This window comes from Panulirus ornatus, chromosome 10 (genome assembly GCF_036320965.1).
Source record: "Panulirus ornatus isolate Po-2019 chromosome 10, ASM3632096v1, whole genome shotgun sequence".
NCBI classification, from domain to species: Eukaryota; Metazoa; Arthropoda; class Malacostraca; order Decapoda; family Palinuridae; genus Panulirus; species Panulirus ornatus.
In genome coordinates this window covers 7,799,071-7,811,861 of record NC_092233.1, presented here as the reverse complement: position 1 = coordinate 7,811,861, position 12,791 = coordinate 7,799,071, and the positions used below count along the sequence as shown (strand labels likewise).

The 12,791-nt window shown below is 46.7% G+C and overlaps 2 protein-coding genes across 12 annotated transcripts in view; one reads left to right on the top strand and one right to left on the bottom strand.

Annotated features, from left to right (window-relative positions):
- The window catches only part of LOC139750769 (uncharacterized), a 284,624-nt gene that overhangs the window by 183,640 nt on the left and 88,193 nt on the right, over nt 1-12,791 (top strand). The gene's annotated exons all lie outside the window — the stretch shown is intronic.
- LOC139750768 (cyclin-dependent kinase 5 activator 1-like) overlaps nt 1-12,791 on the bottom strand; it is a 134,375-nt gene that overhangs the window by 78,286 nt on the left and 43,298 nt on the right. The gene's annotated exons all lie outside the window — the stretch shown is intronic.

The following is a 12,791-nucleotide window of genomic DNA, read 5'->3' as shown; positions in this document are numbered from 1 at the left end:
CCTCCCCCTGGTTATCTGACGTATGCTGGCGTGAGTGTGCCAGGCGTTAGGCTTAATATGGGAGGAGGAAGGGGGTGGTGGGGCGCTACACTCACCCCTCCCTCCCCACAGCCTTGCCGCACCGAATGTGGGATACGTCTAGCAGTTGACATGGGACGGGAGGATCCCATGAGAGCAGTTTACATGGGACGGGAGGATCCCATGAGAGCAGTTTACATGGGACGGGAGGATCCCATGAGAGCAGTTTACATGGGACGGGAGGATCCCATGAGAGCAGTTTACATGGGACGGGAGGATCCCATGAGAGCAGTTTACATGGGACGGGAGGATCCCATGAGAGCAGTTTACATGGGACGGGAGGATCCCATGAGAGCAGTTTACATGGGACGGGAGAATCCCATGAGAGCAGTTTACATGGGACGGGAGGATCCCATGAGAGCAGTTTACATGGGACGGGAGGATCCCATGAAAGCAGTTTACATGGGACGGGAGGATCCCATGAGGGCAGTTTACATGGGACGGGAGGATCCCATGAGAGCAGTTTACATGGGACGGGAGGATCCCATGAGAGCAGTTTACATGGGGCGGGAGGATCCCATGAGAGCAGTTTACATGGGACGGGAGGATCCCATGAGAGCAGTTTACATGGGACGGGAGGATCCCATGAGAGCAGTTTACATGGGACGGGAGGATCCCATGAGAGCAGTTTACATGGGACGGGAGGATCCCATGAGGGCAGTTTACATGGGACGGGAGGATCCCATGAGAGCAGTTTACATGGGACGGGAGGATCCCATGAAAGCAGTTTACATGGGACGGGAGGATCCCATGAGAGCAGTTTACATGGGACGGGAGTATCCCATGAGAGCAGTTTACATGGGACGGGAGGATCCCATGAGAGCAGTTTACATGGGACGGGAGGATCCCATGAGAGCAGTTTACATGGGACGGGAGGATCCCATGAGAGCAGTTTACATGGGACGGGAGGATCCCATGAGAGCAGTTTACATGGGACGGGAGGATCCCATGAGAGCAGTTTACATGGGACGGGAGGATCCCATGAGAGCAGTTTACATGGGACGGGAGGATCCCATGAGAGCATCATGAGGAGTTTACATGGGACGGGAGGATCCCATGAAAGCAGTTTACATGGGACGGGAGGATCCATGAGGGCAGTTTACATGGGACGGGAGGATCCCATGAGAGCAGTTTACATGGGACGGGAGGATCCCATGAGAGCAGTTTACATGGGGCGGGAGGATCCCATGAGAGCAGTTTACATGGGACGGGAGGATCCCATGAGAGCAGTTTACATGGGGCGGGAGGATCCCATGAGAGCAGTTTACATGGGGCGGGAGGATCCCATGAGAGCAGTTTACATGGGACGGGAGGATCCCATGAGGGCTTGCTGTTGACACGGCAGATGGCTTCATCCCGGCCCGGAGCCCGCTCAGCCTTGATGGCCCCCGGCGTTGGTCTCCGTGTTTGTGGTGGATCACATCATCATTTATATATAGGCCAGGACCTCGAACACAGCCGTCGTACCGTCGTGTTCAACCGTCGTACCGTCGTGATCAACTGTCGTATCGTCGTGTTCAACCATCGTACCATCGTGCTCAACCATCGTACCGTCGTGATCAGCCGTCGTATTGTCGTGCTCACCCGTCGTACCGTCGTGCTCAGCAGTCGTATTTTCGTGCTCAGCCGTCGTACTGTCGTGCTCAGCCGTCGTACCGTCGTGCTCAGCCGTTGTATTGTCATACTCAGCCGTCGTACCGTCGTGCTCAGCCGTCGTACCGTCGTGCTCAGCCGTCGTATTGTCATACTCAGCCGTCGTACCGTCGTGCTCAGCCGTCGTACCGTCGTGCTCAGCCGTCGTATTGTCGTGCTCACCCGTCGTACCGTCGTGCTCAGCCGTCGCATCGTCGTGCTCAACCATCGTACCGTCGTGCTCAACCGACGTACCGTCGTGCTCAATCGTCGTACCGTCGTGTTGTCATAAGTCTAGCTATTGACGTCAAGGGATTTATGTGTACATTACTAAAACAGATAAACAATTATATAATTAACCTTTGATATCGGAGTACTTACTGGTATATGTATTATGTCCCTAACGTAAGTTATATGTACGTAAACATGAAACATTATATATCTATCGTCAAATATCTATCGTCAAACTGATGTTAGGAAGACAAGAGAACACCCAATAGCCAGGGAGTTATGTATATATATATATATATATATATATATATATATATATATATATATATATATATATATATATACATATACTGTATCGATTCTCTATCAAGATAAAGTGCTTATTTCTCCTGCCAGTTGTATCCTCTTACATTCATGTAATTGTATGAGGTAACTTTAGGAGCGATTTCGAAAATGGTGGAAATGTGGCATTGTATTTTCCTTTGTTGTTGTGAAATGGATACAATATGTTCTGAAAACCGTATTCGAAGAGATAGACAAAAATACCGTGTTTTAGAATGAATTCCTCTCTCTCTCTCTCTCTCTCTCTCTCTCTCTCTCTCTCTCTCTCTCTCTCTCTCTCTCTATATATATATATATATATATATATATATATATATATATATATATATAAATTTGCTGCAACAACTATAACACTTTTCGTTACTTCAGTACACTTTCCACGAATTAAAAGAGAACCTGTTTGGCGTGATGGCAAAAGTTTGTGTGTTTATGTTTCTGTTGTTCTCCGGAAATGCCTTTGTGCTCTGAAAATGGTACTTTACGAATGTTCAAGAAGTCCATGAGTCGACACGTAAAGTGTAGAAGTTCAGTCCTGCGTCGGCGTGAGGGAAAAACATAATATAAGACTTCGAAAATAGCATCGTAAACTCTCAAAATAGAAAGCGACTTAAATCATTCTAGTAAGATGAGGTGATCTGTTGTTGCCCAGAATATTGTGAGCCCAGGGCTTGTCCCCCACACAAGCACAGAGCCTCTAACCTGACCTGACTCTAAGTAGGTTAGTGTATTCTGTGACATACTCTAACGTGAGCCAGGTTTAAGCGAGGATGGCCTGTGAGCAGCCTATCTTACCCCAAGATGAGCTACATTTACTATACGCCAGATGTACGTAGCCTAACTTCAACCTCATTCATTCGAACATGACCTCAGATTAATTTAACATTTTAATTGTGACGTGAGGTAGTGTGGGGTATGACATGAGGTAGTGTGGGGTATGACATGAGGTAGTGTGGGGGTATGACATGAGGTAGTGTGGGGTATGACATGAGGTAGCCTAGCCGCCTCACAACCCTCCCTCCCGCGCTAGCGGGTGGTGGGCGAACTAATCAACCGTTGTTGACAAGTCGAGAGTGGAGCGAAAAAGCGGCTGTCACCTCGCTTCTTCCGCCACGCTCACCGCCATCTCTCTCTCTCTCTCTCTCTCTCTCTCTCTCTCTCTCTCTCTCTCTCTCTCTCTCTCTCTCCAGGACTAGCGCGGCCGGCCACAGACCCGCCCGTTAATATCTTAAATGCGACTCGTGATTGTGACGCAGATGCCTCTCGACGTTTCCCGTTAGCAAGCAGAAGCGGAAGGGCTGGCGAGGCGGCAGCAGGAGAGGAAGGGCTGGCGAGGCGGCAACAGGAGAGGAGGAAGGGCTGGCGAGGCGGCAGCAGGAGAGGAGGAAGGGCTGGCGATGTGGCAGCAGGAGAGGAGGAAGGGCTGGCGATGTGGCAGCAGGAGAGGAGGAGGAGCTGGCGAGGCGGCAGCAGGAGAGGAGGAAGGGCTGGCGATGTGGCAGCAGGAGAGGAGGAGGAGCTGGCGAGGCGGCAGCAGGAGAGGAGGAGGAGCTGGCGAGGCGGCAGCAGGAGAGGAGGAAGGGCTGGCGAGGCGGCAGCAGGAGAGGAGGGGCTTTTTAGGGCGCCAGAGACTCGCCTCCTCACAGCGATATAGCCACAGTCAACCGTGTCATGGGAGGCAAATGAGGTTGTTCTTTCGGTGGAATAAACCTAGCAGTATTATGAGTAGTTGGAACCGAGTCTGTCTATTAGTTAACTGCTTGAAGACGACCGTATGAAATGCTTGAGCAAGACGGTACCATCCTGGGGTTAAAGAGAATTTTTTTACCGTTTCAACAGAACTGAACACTGTCGGCAACTATGTTGTTGTCAGCCTGCAGTCTTATATATATATATATATATATATATATATATATATATATATATATATATATATATATACCTGGTCGGTTCTCATTGCTTTAGTAATCACTTGTTCCTTTGTGATAGACTACGATCATCTTAGGTGGTTGGGGTACATATAACTGCCTCGTTACGTTATTATTAACATGTTAACCGCACACGACATCCAGAGCACAAAATTCGTGCTGAGTATTTCGGGGTGGGGGGGAAGGAGGCGTTTTATTTCATGTGTGGCGGGGTGGCGACGGGAATGAATAAAGGCAGCAAGTATGAATTATGTACATGTGCATATATGTATATGTCTGTGTATGTGTATATATATGTATACGTTGAAATGTATAGGTATGTATATGTGCATGTGTGGACGTGTATGTATGTACATGTGTACATGGGTGGATTGGGCCATTCTTTCGTCTGTTTCCTTGCGCTACCTAGCTAACGCTGGTGACAGCGACAAAGTAAAATAAATAAATAAATATTTATTCATGTGTGTGTGTGTGTGTGTGTGTGTGTGTGTGTGTATGTGTGTGTATGTGTGTTTTGATGACTGCACTTGATACGAAAATTAAAGTTTGAAAATATTTATGAATTTTGAAATGCTTCTGCTTTAACAGGCTTTTGATTGGCTTTTAATTGGCGCTCATTAATTTTATTGCAATATATATATATATATATATATATATATATATATATATATATATATATATATATATATATATATGTATTACCTTTTTATTTATATTGATAAGCGAGCCCAGAAGTAAGTCGACATTTTTCCTTACATTAGATAATAGATGAATGTTGTATTGCACATTTACATTACAAACTATTCATACGTTTTTAGAACCGTAGTTACAAAATACTGAAAACAGATCTACGTATTGAAGATGTAACGTTCTGGTTTTATAACACAATGCTCTGTTCTGCACTCCAACCCATATTTACTGTTATTTTCCCTTCCTCTTCAACAATATTGTTCCTTTTGTACCCAAAGCATAGTCATTACAGTAAATAAAAAAACTGAAGTTCTCTGTAGTAAGAAATACAGCATACTACATGTGGTTTCCAGTGGACAGTAGAATCTAATGCTAAAGGTATGAATGAACGGGGGTCGATATGTAAGCCAGTATATGATCGATTCAGCCATGAAACTCGTATCTGTTGAAGTTGTCACACTCTATAAGACTGTCTTCTTATGGAAACTGTAATGTTTATAGTCAAGCCTAAAAGTATTTATTTTAGCCGTATCTGAAGGGAAGGTATTTCACCTCGGGTTCTTGACGTCACTAATACATAACCAATATCGGGTATGAGGCGTTTGGGTTTCATGGGTGGGCAGTGTGGGTACATGGAGTGGGGCGATTCATTACCCACACCCCTGGCGTCCGGACGTGTGCCGCAAATAGAAAACGAGGGACGGTCTTCACGTGACGATGCTCGCCTTGTTGAGCTTCGCTGGGGGAAGTTTCTGACTCCGTCAAGAGGGGAGGAGGAAGGGAAGGAAGGAGGAGAGGGAGGTGGGGGTGTAAGAATGGGAAAGGAATGGATGGCTGGAGGGTCTTGGGAGACGCATGTCAACAGCTGAGGTGCTTCCATTAGTGTTCGGGTGTGGCGTCGAGCACCGTGAGAAACACGTGCTACTCTGTGTGTGTGTGTGTGTGTGTGTGTGTGCAATGGCGCTGTAACTGTAGCATTCCGTGATTCAAGGAGGAGGAGGGAAGGAGCAGTGCGTGTGTCGAGGGGTGTTGTGTGTGTGAGGTGCGTGTTTTAACTCCTGTCGTGTGTTGTGTGTGTGTTTGTGTGTGTTTGTAAGAAGGGGGAAGGCCCCAGGCATGACTCAACCCCCCCCCCCCCCAACCCCTCGCAGCTGCTAGACCCTCCCTGCCGCCAGTCTGTCTGCTCACCCCCCCCCCCCCCTCACACACACACACACACACACACACCTCACGCGTACGTAAGGTGTGGGTAAGATGTCGTGGCGTTAAGTTTCCATAGTATCTTCCCTTGTATTTGACCGTGAAATTATTATTATCATTATTAAGAGTAGTTTTGATAATAATGATAGTAATAATAATGATAGTAATGATAATGATAGTAATGATAATGATAGTAATAATAATGATGATGATAATAATAATAATAATAATAATAATAATAATAATAATGATAATAATAATAATAATAATAATAATAATAATAATAATAATAATAATAATGATAACAATGATAATAATAATAATAGAATTATTACTATTATGATTATTATTAGCAGTAGTAGCAGTAGTAGTAAGTAGTAGTAGTAGTAGTATTATTATTAGTAGTAGTAGTAGATTATGTCGTTGTTGTTCATGCTGTGGAGGAAGAAGGTGACCGTATGGGTAGCGAGATGCGTGTGACCATGTGATGTGGGGAGGGTTGGTGACGGCCACGTACAGAATGACCGTGCAGGAGCGAGGTGTGGCGGCGGTGTGTGGAACATGACTTAGAGAGAGAGAGAGAGAGAGAGAGAGAGAGAGAGAGAGAGAGAGAGAGAGAGAGAGAGAGAGAGAGCTGAGTCACCACCAGGGATGGGTTGACATGGTGTGTGGACCTATGGAGAGGATCAGGTGATGCCGGCTGTGACGTAGAGGAGCAAGTTGTGGTGTGTGTGTGTGTGTGTGTGTGGGTGGGTGGGTGTGTGTGTGTGTGTGTGTGTTGTGTGTGTGTGTGTGTGTGTGTGTGTGTGTGTTGTGTGTGTGGGTGTGTAAGGTGTCGGGGGTGATATACCCTCTACGAGAGATCTTGCCCAAACGTAGAGCATAGCATGTATGGCTCCCCACCGCATGTCTGGCCCTCGCCCTGTCTCAAGTTATCGATCCTGGGGTCCATGTGGGACTGACTGACCTCAACCATACGTCAACATTGTCCTCTCACTGTTTCTGTAGGTTGCCCCTTGCATGTCCCTCATTTCTGCTGGTAAGTTCACTGACTAACCTCTCTGGTTTTCCTGCATGATTCATGTACGTTTTTGTTTGGCATGAATTTTTTTGTTGTTGTTGTTCTTCACTGTGTTCTCTGTTGATTGAAGAACTCTTGTTTCGTCCTCGTTCATCGGCTGGTAAGCTCGTAACATTGCCCTGTGTCACTTCAATTTGTTCCCATGCCAATTCGTATCTTGGTCTTCGATGAGATGGTTCGGCTTGTTGATGATGTAGCGTGGGCGAAACCAGGAAGATGGGAGGATGAAGTGAAGGAGGCTGTGGGGTATCGGGGCCTGAACTTTTCCGGAGGGTTTAGAATAGTATTGGATAGAATGGGATTCGAATGATTGTGGTATATGGATAGGGGGAAGGGGGGTGGCGCGCGCGCGCGCGCGCGACGTGATGTCAACCCAGGCGCTACAGAAAGGGGGAAATGGGGCAGGTACTTATGTGAGGCTAGGATGTGAATGGCAGGCACCGCTCAGCTGATTTTAGTAGTACCCTGGCCCGTTATGGATGGTGGTGGTGGTGGTCGTGGGGTAGCCGGTCACGGATTTGAAAAAGTGTCCACCGTGAGGATAGTCCCTGCCAAGATCTGGCCCAGAATAGTGCAGTAGTTTCGATAGAGAAGACAGACGGGCGTCGAGCGATGGCCAAAGTCATCGCTGGCATTTGGAAGCGCCAGGAATCAGTTGAAACTCTGTGTATGACTTTAATCACGCTTCTTGGTGAATTTCTTTTGTTCACAATTAATATCAATCTTTATAATTGTTTCTGTTTAATCCGTAGGAAATCGTATTTGCACGAATGTTGGACTTAAGATTTGAAAAAATTGTCAAGTTCGCTGTCCGCGGCGACGCGCGCTGACTCAACCGACGCTGGTCAACATAAGCCTAGCTTGTGCACACCTGGCTGTTCTCTGGAGGAATTGTCCCGCTCTGGTACTTTCAACCGCTGACCATTTTACTGACATCATCTGTATATTTCATTATGCAGATGTCATTAATTATTGAACCATGCGTGTTGTTGTTGTTGGAGGTAATGGTTAATTTCTCGTTTGTTGAAGGCTTTGGGAGTCGTAGAATGTGGGAGTAAGGTTGGTTTGTTTGGAGGTGTCTTGGGAGTGCATTGAGGAAAGAGAAATCACGAAGGGAAGTAAGATCCTTGTGGAGGCTCAACCCAGGCGCTGCTGACGGAGGGGTACGGAAGGAGGAGGTTTTGTGTGCGTGAGTACTGGCGACATGATGTACCTCCACCTCCCTCCCTCCTCCCCTCTCAAGCGACCTGCTGGCGTAGGGGTCTAACGCACGCACCGTTAATATTGTCCTCCGTTGACTGAGATATTGATTAAATATCCTAAATGACGGAAGAAATTTACGAAGATCACGTTAAAAAAGACACCATCGTCTTCCTTAAATTGCATACATGAATGATTCAATACAGGAACAAGACAGGGGGGGACAGAAGGTCCATTATGCTGTGTCTGATCACAACGAGGGTCATCTTAAGGTGAAATTTGTGGTAGCATAACTAGAAGGTTATTGACCCTCGCTCTAGGATGATTATTTAGGCCAGCCTCACTCCCTTCCCTCGCAGTAGTGTTGATGTGTTAGATTAACTGGTCGATGTGCCAGGCTCATCAACATGCTAGTATCATCGCTCACTTCACACACACACACACACACACACACACACACACACACACACACACACGTATATATATTCCTATGAATCCACGGGGAAAATGAAACACGATAAGTTTCATTCCATGTGTAGCAAGGTGGCGATGGGAATGAATAAAGGCAGACAGTATGAATTATGTACAAGTGTATATATGTATATGTATGTGTGTGTGTCTATATATGTATACATTGAGATGTATAGGTATGTATATTTGCGTGTGTGGACGTGTATGCATATACATGTGTATGTGGGTGGGTTGGGCCGTTCTTTCGCCTGTTTCCTTGTGCTACCTCGCTAACGCGGGAGACAGCGACAAAGCAATATATATATATATATATATATATATATATATATATATATATATATATATATATATATATATATATATATGAATGTGTTACCATCATGTTTGATTTTACTCAGCGGAATTTAGAGTTTAGATGGACTTTTAATGTATTTTTGTTGACTGAAAGTAAAGGATGGGTTGTGGCATGTGACAGAGGGCTTTGCCTGCCGAATCCTCATGCGTATCTTTCTATCATCATCATACACTGTGCGCTGTTAATGGTTTCTGTCATTTTCCGTCTCATATTTCATGTCGGTTCGACGTTAATATTCCCCTCAGATGACACCAGTAGAGATTATGCCATAAGAATGCGTCTCTTAACGCGCCGTTCTGTTCCTAGCTTCTTTTCCCCGTTATCCGTCCGTCCGTCCGTCCGTTAGGCGTTAAACTATCCACTCAGAGCGTCCTTCCGTCCGTTCCTCTGTCCTTCCTGTATCCCTCGGGGTCTCCGGTGAACCGTCCGTGGTCGATCGAATGTTGCCCCTGGTCCGCATATGTAACCCCGTTGTGGACAGTGCGTTGGTGACCTGTTCACACCGACGCCTCGGAGACACAATTGTATATTGTTGTAAATCCGTCCCGAAAAATACTGCTCCGCCTCTTGTATTATTACACGTACTGTATTGTGTGTGTGTTGTTTTTAACGCACTTACCGAACACATTTCATATTCTAGAAGTCTCTCTCTCTCGCATCCAAGGCCCCATACATGGGGTTAGAATATTATCGTCTTCACGTAACACCGTATAACTTCATTTGTTGTGTTGATTTGTAGAGGGATGTCAACTGGTTGGTGGTCAAGGTGAATGGAGGCCACCGGGTGTCTCCAGCACCCCCGGTTCGAGACCCTGGTCCTGCAGGGTCGGCCGGGTGTGGACTGTGTGCAGGGTGGCTGTGGTGTCGATGACTTGAAATGGCGCGTAGGTGCATTGACTGGTGGGCTATTTTGAGAATAATTTATCGTCTCTTCTCTTACTCTCATGTGTGTGTGTGTGTGTGTGTGTGTGTGTGTGTGTGTGTGTGTGTGTGTGTGTCTTTGTGTCTACGTATGTTGGTGTGAGTGCATGTGTGTTTGTATTTAGTAAGTATATGTTTTTTTTTGCATGATTTTCTTTGTGTGTTTGGTTGTGAACGGCTCTGTGTATGTGTGTGTGTATTATATATATTTTTTTTTTTTTGGCTGTCTCCCGCGTTTGCGAGGTAGCGCAAGGAAACAGACGAAAGAAATGGCCCAACCCACCCCCATGCACATGTATATACATACGTCCACACACGCAAATATACATACCTACACAGCTTTCCATGGTTTACCCCATATATATATATATATATATATATATATATATATATATATATATATATATATATATATATATATATATATATATATATATATATATATATTGGAAAGGATCACAATTTTGCGCGTGATCAAGATATTCCAAATGGCGTCCTAGCTTCGTCTCTTCGATGTATATCAACTGACTGTTATATTTCTCTCTTGTGTCTCCCCTGATGATGTGATTATTACACGAAAGTGCACTTGGGAACTTTTCGTGTTTCATTTTCCCCGTGGACTCTTAGGAATATATATATATATATATATATATATATATATATATATATATATATATATATATATATATATATATATATATATATACATATATATATTGGAGTCTCCAGTGTGGGACAGAAGTTCACATCGAGGCCGGGCCTTGATTGAAATCTAGAGAGGGTTATGAAAGGGGGAAAGAAGAGGAGGTAAAATGTTTTCGAATTTTGGAGGAAGTGAAAAACCTGTCTTTTGAAATGTGTCAGGTCCTAGATATTGGGAACGATATACATATATATATATATATATATATATATATATATATATATATATATATATATATATATATATATTATCCCTGGGGATAGGGAAGAAAAAATACTTTCCACGTTTTCCCTGCGTGTCGCAGAAGGCGACTAAAAGGGGTGGGAGCGGGGGGCTGGAAATCCTCCCCCTCCAGTTTTTACTTTTCCCAAAAGAAGGAACAGAGAAGGGGGCCAAGTGAGGATTTTCTCTCTGTGGCTCAGTCCTCTGTTCTTGATGCTACCTCGCTAACGCGGGAAATAACGAATGTGTATGACAAAAAAAAATGTATATATAATCAGTTATACAGGTATATTTATATGGTACATAAACAATGATTATCAGTAGTTTCATAGTGTACATAAGAAGGATGTGTGTGTGTGTGGGGGGGGGGGGGCAGGGTAAAGATGTAGTGGCGTAACCCGCGCGAGGAAGCCGCCATGGCTGGGCTCAGCAGAACCAGCCAGCCAGCCACTCACAACCGAGAACCAGCCAGCCAGTCACTCACAGCAGAACCAGCCAGCCAGTCAGTCACAGACAAGAGCCAGCCAATTAACCACTCACAGCCCAGAGTCAGCCACTTAGCCATTCACAGCCAAGAGCCAGCCAATTAACCACTCACAGCCCAGAGTCAGCCACTTAGCCATTCACAGTCAAGAGCCAGACGGTCAACTACTCACAGCCAAGAGCCAACCAGCCACTCACAGCCAAGAGCCAGCTACTCAGCCATTCACAGCCAAGAGTCAGCCAGTCAACCACTCACAGCCAAGAGCCAGTCAGCCACTCACAGACAAGAGCCAGCCAGCCAGCCACTCACAACCAAGAGCCAGCCAGTTAGCCACTCGCATGCAAGAGCCAGCCAGCCAGCCAGCCTTCCACTCACAATCGGGGAAACAGCCAGCCAGTCAGCCACTCACAGTCGTGACCCAGCCAGCCAGCCAGCCACCCAGCCAGCCAGTCATAGCCAGGCAGCTACTCACAGCCAAGAGACGACCGACCAGCCAAGCAGCCACTAACCGTCAAGAGACAGGCATCCAGCCAGCCAGCCAGCCACTCAAAGTCAAGAAGAGCCAGCCAGCCAGCCACTCACAGCCCAGACCTAGCCGGCAGATCACTCACACTCAAGACTCGCCCAGGCCGCCCACTCACGGCTAAGAGCCAGCCACTTACGGCAGGGACCCGGCCAGCAGACCTTGACAACATCATTAAAGTCGTGATGAGGAGATGAGAGCCGCAGTTGGTGGCTCTCTGCCTCCCCCTACTGAGGCCGTCCACTCCTGCCTGGACCAACACCAGACGTCTGCGGAGAGAGGGAGGGAGGGAAGCTCACGCTCCAGGTTTCCCCCTCGCGTCCGTCCGCCTCTGCTCTCCCTCTCACCTCTCCCTTAATCCCTCCCCCAACACCAGCGCCCCCTCCTCACGCTGTGGCCCCATCGTCTCCCCTCCCCTCCCAACCCCATCCCTCCCCGAAGCCTTCCTCCTCCTTTCGCAACCTCCTTCCCTTCCCAGTGTAACCAGGTGTCTGCACTCCTCCACCTTTCCTTCCTCTGCAGCCTTGCCTCACGCTTGACACTACACCTCCGCTGACACCGTCCCGCACCCCCACCACCCCCCTCCCCACTTAGGACACTCCCTCTACACACACACACACACACACACACACACACACAGCAAGAAGGAGTGGATCTCTTCGGTCCATCTATACGGGTCCTCAGCTATAGGGATGGAGGAGGCAAGTCGGTGGTTGGAGTCGTAAGGCCTTTG